This window comes from Rhea pennata, chromosome 1 (assembly GCF_028389875.1).
Source record: "Rhea pennata isolate bPtePen1 chromosome 1, bPtePen1.pri, whole genome shotgun sequence".
Classification (NCBI taxonomy): domain Eukaryota; kingdom Metazoa; phylum Chordata; class Aves; order Rheiformes; family Rheidae; genus Rhea; species Rhea pennata.
Window position 1 is genome coordinate 195312093 of NC_084663.1, and position 12590 is coordinate 195324682.

Here is a 12590-nt window from a genome sequence, read left to right on the forward strand (position 1 = left end):
CCAAAGCTTGTGTTCTGTGCTGTGTCCGTGTCTGCAACAAGCACCACTTAACTTGTTTTTGAGTCATGTGAGAATGCTGCGATAAGAGGTATTTTGAGAGACTGGATCCTTTTTTCTCTAATCCCACTTCAGGCTTTTAGTATGTTTGTTTTATGTGCCGGTGGAAGAAGAGGTTCTTTATAAGCCAAATACCCATTTGTTTGCTTGTTGGGTTTTCCCTGTTCACTGTCTTTCTGGTGCCCTGAGTTATCTGCTGACAGGTAAATGTCTCATTAGTCCACAATGTGTTCAAGAGGTTGAAGTGTGATTACCATGATAGGATAATAACCATTATTATTTTTTTCTCTTGAATGTGATGAGGACAGCACATGAGCATGAAAAATGTTTCAATTGCTATTATCTCCTCTATTGGAATGACTTTTGAAAGCTCATTATGGGTGCAGGAAATGTCAAAGGAGACTGTTGGCAGCTGTTATGAAAGCATACTAAAAAGGAATGTGTAGTAGAAGAAAAATTGTTAGTGTTTATGCTTAAAGGAAATTTTTATTTTATAATTCCGTTTCATAAGAGAGAGAAACCCCAGTGTGAATGCAGCTGTAACTGTGCAGGAGTGTGTGTTTAGCAGTGTCTCTAAGTGTTGTTGTGCCTGGTGTGCACTTTATCAAGGTAAAGCTTGTAAATGTTATTCTAGTGATTCTTTCTAATAATTCATGGTAGCTTTGGTTGTCAAACACACTTCTCTCTCCCAGGGTGTGCAGGGGAAACATGAAGCACAACCAGCTGTAGCCATCATAACTCGTGTTGTGAGGTATGGTGCAGAGAGGAGAGCCCTGAGGTTTCAGCAGCGGTACAAAGAGGGGCTGAACAGAGCTCTGCGGTGCCTTTGCCGCTTGGTACGCCCTGCAGCAAGCAGGTCCACCCGCAGTGCCAGAGGACAGCCTGGAGAGAGAGCCAGGAGCTGGGTGTAAGCTGATGTGAACCAGGAAATTCAACCGATTGCCATCCCAAGCAGAGGTCATGTGGACGAGATTACACACCGAGAGAGGATCGCGGAGTGCTGGGCCAATGAATTTCTGCTTCTGGACTGTTGCAGGAGAAAGGCTGGTCAGCTGAAGTTCAGAGGTGGGGAAAGGAGTAGGGTTAGCAGTAAGAACTGCTGTTGATGTTTGAGGTATTGTGATATAGGAGGAATGGAGTTATTTATGACTGAGTTATATGTAGCCTTAAGAACTCAAATTCCTGGGTGTTGATTTGACCTGTTCTACTTAAAGATGGGAAGGAATATATGAAATTCTGCTTTGTCATCTCAAGTTCTCTCCAAAACTTTATTGAAAGCATAATGTTTGCCACAGAGTGCTCTCCTACCTGCGGGCTTGCATCCAGTCCTGCATACGCCGTTGTGGTTAATACCGTCGTGGCTGTGCAGCTTCTGATCATCTCTGCTATTTTCTTGCCTCTCTCTGTGCCCATCCGCATGGGTCAGCTTAGGAGGCAGCTGAGGCAGAGATGAGCCGCGTGCGCATAGCTGCGGGGTTCACCAAGAGCTGCTCATCTCGGTAACAGCCACGCGCGTCGGCAAGCTGGGAAAACGTCATTTGGGATTTCCAGCGGTGGTTCACCGCGCTTGTCCTGAGCTGTGCAACAGCGTAGTAATTTGGAAATTGGAGCCCTTTCTGAAAGGGACCGTTGGGCAGCTTCTGCCGAGGGCCGGAGGAGCCGCCCGGAGCAGCCCTCGGAGCGCGGCCCGGGAGAGCTCTTCCCCCTCCGCGGCCGCTGAAGGGGGTGCTGGGGCTGGGCCGCTCGCCCGCAGCAAACGGGGCCGCCTTCGGCGGGCTTGGAACAGGCCGCGTGCCCGCGGGGACCTGCCCTCTCCCTGGGCAGCTTCTTGTCCGTCGGTAACCGCAGCCGGGAAGAGCCGCTGCATCTCGGCTCTTCCAAAGCCACGAGAACTCGCTCTCCAGCAGGGTCTGGGCCCGTAAGCGGAGCTACAGCTGTATTACAAGTCTGTACCAGCTCCAGAAGGACTTTTGGTGGTGTTATTAAATCACATCTACCTTTTCCATAACTTTTCATTTAATTCCAGTTTCCAAATTACGGAAGAGCTCCCCGCAGTTCCCTGGCAGAGGTCGGGCTACTCTGAGTTTTCCACTTTGCCATGGATAAGAAACATTCTGTATTCTTGTCTGAATTACAGCATGCTTTCTTGGGGCCTCTATCTGCTAAACAGTTGGTGAGTTAAATTACATGTAACAGCTTAAAGCTCGTAGCACTTTGTATAAGGCATCTTTTTGTCCTTACAGACCTAAGACTGGAGAACAATAAAAGTATCTTTTGGCTTAATTCTGAAAGTATTAGTGGGTACTTGGTGTAATTATTTTTTCCTCTTTAATGGATCGACACCCACTGAAGAAGGTAAGTAAAGCATTTGTGAAGGCAATATAATTAAAACTGTCTTATTCCTAACAGAAAATGGCAAATGTTGATGGTATAGATTCCTTCGTTCAAAGACAATGACCTGTTGTCTCAACGATGCCCCTAGCTGGATGCTCTGCCGAGGCAGTGACTCCCTTTTTTGGGAAGGAAGTGATGTATTCAGCGCATCTTGTTTTTTTTTTTTTTTTCCATCCATCAATTTTTACTTTGTGGAATTGTTTTTATTATCCCTCAAAAAATATAATATGATAGTGACATCTGCTCCACAGTGTCCAGGTATTTAAATCTCCAAATATACTGAAGTTTAGAATAAAGAGGGAGTTGTCAAGCCTTTATGCACTTGTTCATGCTACCAAAATAAATTTGGCCTCATTGCTTTCTTAAACCTTCATTGAGGGTGATGGGCTCAGAATAGGAATGCATCAGTGATGCAGCCATCCGGCCAGTCATGGTTCTTTAAGGGCCCTGATTCCCTTAATATAAAGCTATGCAGAACAGAAATAGGGGAAATAAAACTTATACAGTGGAGGGGGAAAAAAATTGTAAAAGTGAGTGCAATGTGGGGTTTTCTCCCTACCATCAAATCTACTAAGTATCCACTAGCACATACAATGCTCAGAGCTAGTGTAACGATCAGAACACGTCTTTACGGTGACTTGAAATATTAGCTACGCTTAATCCAGCTCTAAGAAGCAGCTCTCAGCTGGATTTAGTTCCTTATTTTATTGCTACTCATATGACTGTAGTTGTAGGCACGTGCTCGCTGTTGTCATTGTCAGATGAACTTTCATGTCATCTAAACTGAGTTAAAACTGGAAAAAGCCTGAGGCTACTTATGTAATGTGGTTATGCTGCTGTTGCATCATCATTTTCAGCCCTACTGCTTAATTTAAAATACCAATAAATCAAATTGCTTTTTTCCCTTCTGTAAAACAAAGATAATAGAAAATCCCCTCTTTCTGCAGTAATCTTTCCTTCTAGATCTATTTTTTGCAGACTTTATGTAGCTTGTTATGTTTTATCATGCTTTATTTAGAGAGAGAGAAATTGATTTCTGAAAAAAATCTGATCAGTATTAAAAACCACAAACGTTGGCAGGAAAAAGTCCATGCAGCTTCTTGGGAAAAACACTGAGTGGCGGGTGGGATTCCTCGCCACGACTTTGGGCCCACCGTGCAGCCACCGTCTCCGAGCTGGTCAGCCCAACTCCCCGCAGAGTTGCAGGAGATGAAAAAACCACCTCTGGGGCATGACTGATGGGCGAAGGAACGTATCTGAAACGGGTTGCCGGAGCCCCGTGGCGGTTGCGCCTGTTTCTCTCCCTTGCCGGTGCAGGAGCCTCGGGCGACTTGCTCAGTCTCATGTGAAGTTGGGTGCTGGAGTCGCATCCCGCTGCTTTGGCAGGCCGAAAGCCCAGGCCCTGGAGCCCGCCCTGGAGCCCAAGAGCTGGTGAAGGAGCGAGGCGCCTAGATGTTGAGCACTGCAAGGTTCAGCTGGGGGAGCGCTTCCCGGCAGCGGGAGCTCCCGTGGTGCCTGGGCCCCCTGCACGGCTCACGGCAAGCGGGGACCTGGGGGATGCTGTAATGGACACCCGGGATGGATGTCTCATCCTGCTCATAGCAGGACTCGGAGCTGCGGTTCGGACAGGCGCTTACCTGGCTGGCAAGAGAGACAAACTGAAGAACGGGATTAAAAAACCCAGTGGGCAGATCAGGGAGCCGGTTAGAGATCGGCAGTAGGATATGCTGAGGGCTGTGATAAGTCTTAAATCCCAGCCCTCTGCTGCTTGCTGAAAGCTGCAGGGAGCCCAAAGTCTGCTCCTGCTCTGCTGCCTTTTAGCCGTTAACATACTGGGAGGCCCCAGTTCTTCCTCCTGCATCCACAAAAATAGATGAAGAAGTTAAGACTCTTCCCGGTATTCTTTCTTTTTAAACATGTTCTACTCTTGTTGCTCTAAAAATAATTATTTACTACTACCATTCTGAAAACATCTCTCACTACACTGAACCATACATCTGAAAAGGCTGGAGCATCTAATATATGTTGATTCCTCACTAATGACTGAGGTAATCCTCAGTATGGTGATAGAGAAGGGGAAGTTGGATAACCGAGGGACCTTCTTACAGTTCTCATAACAGCTGATGGAGGAGACTTCCACTAGCTATCTCAGATTAACGTTCTGCTCTGCATGCAATAAAATCAAGAACTGCCAGCCAAGGGCAACTATCCAGAGAAGAGTACAGGTTACAGTAAAAGAGCTGCAAATAATTAGCAAATAGTTGCAACTAAACTGTTCAGTTCATAAATGTGATTCATGGTGACTGAAGTGCCAGGTGAAAGTCTAGCGTCAGGATCAGGTTCAGCTGTGAAGTTAAAAGTGCAAGCAGCCCTTTTTGATAGGGAGTACATACAATATTTAAACACTGAATTTCCAGTGGTGTGGAGAGTCCAGTGGTAAAAGCCAATAGCTCTATGCTTAGTGCCTGGAGAATGCATGGGAAAGGCAAAGCATGGTGTCAGGTGGGTTGGACTGATGCTGACCTGTGCTGATATTTCACAGTGTAGCTCCGAATTCACTGTGCTGAGCAGTTCTGTCCTGGAACGGGTCCGTTTTTTGTTTGGACAGTGCTGATAAGCCCAGCCAGCCGGGCTGGTTGCTTGGGCACAGCAACACATCCCCTGTGCTGCCAGGTCTGAGGCTAAGGCCTGTTGGATCTGGGTACTGGACTGTACTCCATAGCGTGGATTAAACCAGACATGAAGTATCTCAGAAGAACAACCTAGTGTGCCACACAAGCCAAGCTGAGCTTCAGTAGAGCTAATTCTCAGCCCAGGTGATGCACCTGTACTCCCTCCTGACAGAGGAGCTGAGGCACCTCCTCCATCTCAAGGTCCAGAAAGCGCAACCTTCTTCCAGGGGTATGCGCCTACAACCAATTTTTAGCTCGGACTTCAGCCTAGTTCACTGTTTCCTCTGCAGAGCTGGTGGTTCTCGTCTCTCTGTACTGTAGTGGCTAGCACAAGTGACTTCTTGACATCTAGTTTCTGGACGATTCCTTAGAAACAACTTGAACTAATGTTTCCCAACTCCATGGAGCAAATCCTTACCACCAATGCAAGACCACTCCGTGTTCCCCTGGGGAACAGTGCTGATCCACAGGTAACTATTCAATATACATAGAATAAAGGGGAGGACGGGCATTGAAGTGCGAGTGTAGCTATGGAGGCGCTTGGGCCAAGATGACCGTAAAAGCCTGGTCTTTGATTTCCTGGTCAACTGCTTTGGAGACCAGGGCCTACAGTGAGACATCTCAGATAAGGAGAGAACTCTTTGAAATAGTTTCTACCCCAAACAGGAGTATCCGGAGGCTAATGGGCCGAAGGAGCCCATCTATTTTAAAAAGATGCATGACTTAGATCCCAAAAGGAGAATATTTCTGAAGTGGTCTATGCTGCAAGTGTGTTACTGGGAAAGCCAGGCTAGAACTGAAGAGCAGGCTTGTGCTGAGCTCTGCTACACTAGGAGGAGATGTACTTTTTGTGACTGACTTGTGACATTGCCTGGGGCAATATTCCTCCACTATTCATCTGTGCATCCTGAAGAGCCCAGTAGTATCAGCACTGAATCCTCATTATTTTCAGGACAGGTTCTGGATGTGTTGTAATACCATCAGGGGCTAAGGCAGGAAGAAGTGTTGGTAGCTGAATATATTGAATTGGAAAGTGGAAGAGCAGGTTCTGTAGTGCTGAATTTATCAAGGTATTCCTGCAGTCCCTCACTGGTGACAAACCTAATGTCTTGTATAGAAGTAACATTTCCCATGCAGCAAACTCTCCTACCCTTACTTCTCCCTCAAAATGCAGATTTTGAAATATGCAGATATGAACTGACGTGTTTGATGGACCACAATTGTGCTATATAACTAAGACATAAATCTGTTACCTATTAGTTTCAGCCTCAGTAAAGGAGATTTACTTCAAGGTAAGTGTGGAATAATGCAATGATCAGTATACAAAGCAATATTTCCTTTTTATGTGGCCAATCTAATGAAATAGCCGACATGAATTAGATGGCTCATTTTCAACGAAGCATCTTAAGCAGTTCGTAAGTATTCCTTTATACCAGATTCTTTAGACAGAGCAAATAAAAAAAAAAAAAATCTGTACCTAGCACTCTGGAAGACTGTAAAATTACAGAGATACATGGTTCAGAGGAAGATATTTATTTTTTCTTACAGATACTGCAATATTTTCCAGATTGAAATAATCTGAAGGTTAATTCTCTCTCTCTTTTTCTTTCTTTTCTTTTCCTTTTTTTTTTAATTATTTCCTGTGATTGAATGAGAGTAGAAGGATGGTTTCATAACTAAATCTGGAACTCTGGGACGTGTGAGTTGAATGACTGGATCTGCTGCAGGCTTTCAGTGACCTCAGATAAGTCATTTAATCTCCCTCTTACTCCTGTTTGCCTGTGGAAAACTGAGATAATATCCTCTTTTCATCAGTTTTCCCTTTGGTTTACTTAGATTGTAATTTATTAAGGTCAAGATTGTTCCTCTTATTTTATAAGGTGCTCAGACTGATTTCACTGAAGGCCCTGAAGCTTGATTATTAGATAATTCTATTTTCTAATAGAATTATTTGGAAAATAGTCATAATTAAGCTATAAAGAGCTACTAAAATCACAACAAATAATGATTCCTTCTGAACTGCTTGAAATTTTTATCAAATTTCAGAATGGCAACATTATATCTAGATGAGGAGAACAACAGCAAACAGTAGGCAGAAGAATGTCTCCAGTCTCTACACACATTGAATTTTTATAGGTTAAAGTGCTGTTTTTACTCTAATCTGGCTGATATTTGTCATATCTTTATCTTGTGCCTTAACAAAATTATGAAAGGCAAAAGAAAAGTTCTGCAAAAGCTCGGTAGTAGTATTTCACTTTATTACCAATTCCAGCGGAACTATCAGATAATAAAAATGCTAAAGATTAAATATTCAATATCCTGACATTCATTGGTATTTTCTCTTTCACTAGCCTTTGAGGTAAAATAGAAGAAAAATAAGAATAACTTCACATAACTAAAACAATCCTAGGTGAGTGGAAAGTTAGTAAGTTCAACACAATTTTCCATTATAATAGTCTAAATTGTCACATCTACAGACCCTGGGGAGAAACTGGAATGTACAAAATTAGGCAATACTTGATGTCAAGAAAAATAATAAGTTACCAGTGAAGCTGTTCACCACCACCCCGAATCAGACAAATGATGATGAGGCACCTGATTTCTCTGCCTTTAGTGAAGCAGGTGCCAAGACGTGGCTTCTTGCTCAGCCTCCCCGTGGAAACTGCCGCTTCCTGACGGTCGGCAGCGCGGGCGTCCTCAGGCTCGCCTGCTGTACTACAGCGCCTGGCCCTGGCTTGCCCAGCCTGGCTATAGCATGGCTTGAGTCGTATCTCCTATGTGGCACCAGCTAGCCGGGGGGGGATTCGTTTCCAGACGCTCCTGTCTGGGTGTTAGATGATAGCATTTGAATAAATCCTCTGGATTCCTTTGCAGAGAATGGAGAGAAAAAGATCCTTCCAGGTGACAATCCAGGTAACCTAGGTTAGACCTCTACCCTGTCTTAGACATGTTGGGTTTTATCGACTGACTGTGGAGGGAGTCTAGATGAGACCAGCTGAGACAGAAATACCTATATGATATCTGAAGTTAAGTAGGATGAATCTCATCTGAAGCAAGTTTCCTTCCCTTCTGTAGCATAAGCCTTTAATATTTTAGTCCCTGAACCAGCTCCAGACTCCTTTGCTCTTCTGCTCTGACTACAGGTAGAAGCTGTCCTCTACGACATATCCACATTGCCCCCCCGTTGGTTTGGGGGTCTGAGCCTGCCTTGACCAGTTCCCTCAGGAAAGCCATGTGTGCGTCGTTCTGCCCTTACCGTTCCTGCAGCTGCCCATGAGCTGTGCTGCAGCAATGAAATGTTCAGAGAGCAAATAAACCCGTGTTTTAGCAGCAGGGTTTGGACAGAAGCATGCCCAGGGATGCAGAGTCTGCAGTGCTGGCCATTTCCCAGGAGCTTTTCCTGCAAGAGTGAGACAAATCAGGTTTAAAAATGACAGAAAAAAAAAAAAAAAAAAAAAAAAAAAAAAAAAAGAAAAAGGAAAAAAAAAGAAAACAAGACCTGCAGATAAATCTTCTCTGGTCTCTGCCCTTACTTCCTCTGGGTGTTGTCTGGTTCCAAGGCATTAGATGTTTTAAGAATGTCTAATCTGTAAATCCTCACTTAGTTGCAAATAGGAATGAGTCTGGGATCTCACACCCTATTGACCTCTTGCAAAAGCTTCAGTTCCTTCTTTGACACTCTTGGTCAGGAGAGGTCCTAATAGCAAAGTGCTAAGTGGGGAGTTTTCTTGAGCAAATTCACAGATTTTAACAAGTGTTATTGGCTCCTTGCCTGCATAAGGACAAGTCCATGTGGACATAGTCACAAGAGGGCAGTTTAAAGGAAAGAAAACTTCAAAGTTTCCGATAACAGGCTTCCACTGAAATGTATAATTCGTACTAAAGAGAATTGCGTAGGAATTTTTGGTGCATTGTGTAATTTGTGCATATGAGTCCCTGCAGCTCCTCAGTGAACATCTTTATTCTTTTTTCTTCAGACAAAATAAAACATGTGAGGTTCTTCTGTTCTCTCATTTTCATTAATTTACCAAACACTTGCAATTGGAGTAGTCTTTGATTATAATTTTCCCTGTTTCTTGCTGGACTGGACATGCCTGAACTGGGAGCGCAAACAATCATCATCTCTGTGTGTGAAGATTTGAAGGCAAAACACTCAAGTCCTTTGCATAAGACGACGCTTGTTGTGCCTAATGGCTATGGATTTATAGAGATGGTACTACAGATTACATCCTGCCTCTTCATTCACTAATTTAGTCACATTAAATGCTGCTGGTCACCCACAGCTCCCACTAACTTCAAGAGGCTTTGTAGATATGCAGCACTTCAGAAACTGAGACCATCTAAGCAAAGATAGATAGGATTTGGTTAGCACTCTTTATTTTATGTGACAGCCATTCTGACTCTGCTTTATCCCCTAGTTTCTAAGCGCCAGAAATCTTACATCTTTGTTTGAATATCCTTGACTTAAAGCATATTTTCTCTCTATTACTCAGCATACCTGACTTCTTAATGTAGTATCTAAATAGGATGTCTATTTTTCATGCCAGTACAAGTTGGATCTTTAGTGCTTCCCTGAGCAGCTTAGAATATACTGTGCCCTTTCCTAATGTCCTTAATCTCTGCTTCTGACAAATAAAATACTGACCTATTTATTTTTCTGCCTTCAGAAAAATACCAACGTGCACATGGTGGAGTAACAGCTGCTGTTCCCTGACCACTAGGAAAGAGCTTCAGCGTCTCCCTTTCAGAGCTTTGCTAAAGCCCTTTCTGCTTTCATGTCTCTCTTTCCCCAACACATGCGGGCACTCGCTGAGGCCTCAGCCGCCACTGCTGGTCCTTATGTGTCATCACCCGGATTTGGACAAAATGGATGAGAAACACCATGACATTGGGCTGGTGGGATTGCACGGTGATGAGGGTGGGTTAATAGTGGGGGAAGTGGTCTGAGGGGCTGTCTTATCCCTGTTAGTGCCCTCAGTGTGGCAATGGCTCCTGCTTCCATAGCTGGAAACAACCCAACAGCTGTACAGGCTCTTGAACTCCCTCTCGCCCACACACGTGTGCACCTACCGCATTTCATACTCCTGCTCTTCGAACTTCATTTCGGCTGCTGGTTGTTTAGAAAATATGAGGGAAATTGGGATAATCATACTGCACTCACTTTGCTCATGAATAATCACAGAGGGGGACAGACGGGGCTGTTTCCCATGGTTCATCTCCTCCCATCTGCTGTGGATGAAGGTATCAGCATTGGCTGCTTGTCTCCTGTTTGCTTCATAGGCAACTTCCAGTTTCTCCAGGACCTCCAGCGCTTCACAAGATGGCTCCACACAAGGGCACAGAAGAGAGCTGGCCACCAAAACAGCACAAAAGATCAGCAGTATGCGAGCAGTCTCCTCCCACGCATGCCTTTGACAATCTCCCCCACAGCCTACGGCATCAACATTAACCAGATTTCACTTATAAATCTGCAGCACTTAATCTCCTTGAGTACCTCTCCAGCACTCACCTCTGACCCCCAACTTAAGCTTCCTTATTGACAGATGCACACAAACAATGTTTTCTTTTTTCCTTTCAATCCTCCTTCATTTAAAAACAACATTCGAGAACGGCTCTTGCAGGGCTGTATCCAGCCTGTTCGCACCCCAAGTCGTGAACAGTTCAAAACAGGAGGATGCGGCTTCACCCCTCCTGGCTCTCGTGCAACCACTTGTGAAGGGAAGCCAGGCAGCACCTGGTCCCTAACGCAGAGACATCTCCAGCTTCCCTGCGTAGCTGTGGCACATATCTGCACAACCGCGTGGTAGCGGCTCTGTGTTTTACCCTTGGCTGCTTTTAATGCTGTCTTCAAGTTATTGTTTCAGAGCTGCCTGATGCAACATCAAAGCAGCAGCCCAGACAAAGCACATTCAGGCTGGGAGCTGGTGTGGAAAGAGGGGAAGTCGGCAGCAGAGCGCTCATGCAGGGCTTTTTTCTTCTGCGTCAATGCGAGTGAAGGGCATGTAGGAGACCCGCTGGCAGAGGGGAAATTTTATAGGTGTGAGCCTGGCCAGACAGCAAATCCAGCCCATCTCAAAATGCTCTTAACTGTTTTTTTTTTGTTTTTTTTTTTTAATTTTTTTTGTTCGTTTTTGTTTTTTCCTGATTTCCCAACCTTTTTGTAAATACTGTTTGGTAATGTTGGAAGAGGTATGTGGGCTAGGGCAACTGCATGAAGAGTTAACAGAATATCTGAGGATAAATGCCTTAGTTCTTTAACGTAGTTAAAAGAGATGAGTAAGCTGAGACTCACAACAAGACCTAATCTCCATTTCAGATCTTGTTTAAGAGATTTATTATGGAATATTGTAGGCCTAATTAAGCACATAAATCAAGGACAACTAGGCACAGCCTACCAACCCACAGAAATATAAGAATTGTTGTACTAACACAGATTGGTTTCTGTATTCAGAAAGCAAGAAACACAGCTGTAACCTCTGATGACTGTTGCATAAATTAAAGCAAGAGCAGCAAAAGCAGCAAGAAAGAAGAAAAGTAAATGAGTGTGTGCATGTGCATATGTGTATGTGTGTGCGCGCACGCAAACATGCGTGCATCCTGTGCAGAAGCATGTGTGCTGCTGTGATTCCTTGGCAGCCTTGACATAAAAAAACAACTCCTTTGGGTGGATGCAAAAAAAGTCCTTTAAAAATTAATGTAGCTCTTCCAGGAAAAAAAAACAAAACAAAAAAAGACAAGACCTCAGCGGGTTAACCTAAAAAATTCCACAGTGAAACAAAACTAATGACTATCTATGGCTGTGATTGGATTGAGTTTTATGGGTTCTAGGCGTTTTCACACTAAGTATTTTTTTTTTACTTGCAGAGCGGCATCAACCTAAGGAGTCTAAATTACCATAAAAACATGATTTAACCTTTATTTTTCATCTGTTGAATCACCGGAGAAGCTGAAACCTGAGCGCTGATGTTATGTGCTTGTGTTCCCCTGCAAAATCAGAGGGCAAAACATGAATTAGGAGCCTTAACATTCACTTGTTCTGTCAAGATTTAAGGAAGTTACCTTATAAACACACAAAGTCATCCTGGTGGAAGAGAAACCACAAATTTCACTAATTGAGACCAAGAATTCCAGGGAGCTCTTGTTTTTGAGGACTGTTTTTTAATGAAATCTTGTGAATTTCCCGGTTGGTTCTCCGAGCCTTTGTCACTCAGAAAATCTGGCAGTTTTGTATTTTTTTCGTTTTTTTAATGAAACTGTCACAAACACATCAGTTTGTCCATCTGAATTCTGCAGAGTTATTCCAATCACGCACGGGCATTTAATCAAGTTTACATCCCGCGGCATAAAGACGCACATACGCACATATGTGTGTGCACTACACGTTAGCAGTTTGATTTCCAAGTCTTTCTCATGGGAAGTTGGGTAATGTTAACATCCGCAGCCAGTCGGCGTCTTGCCGACATAGGT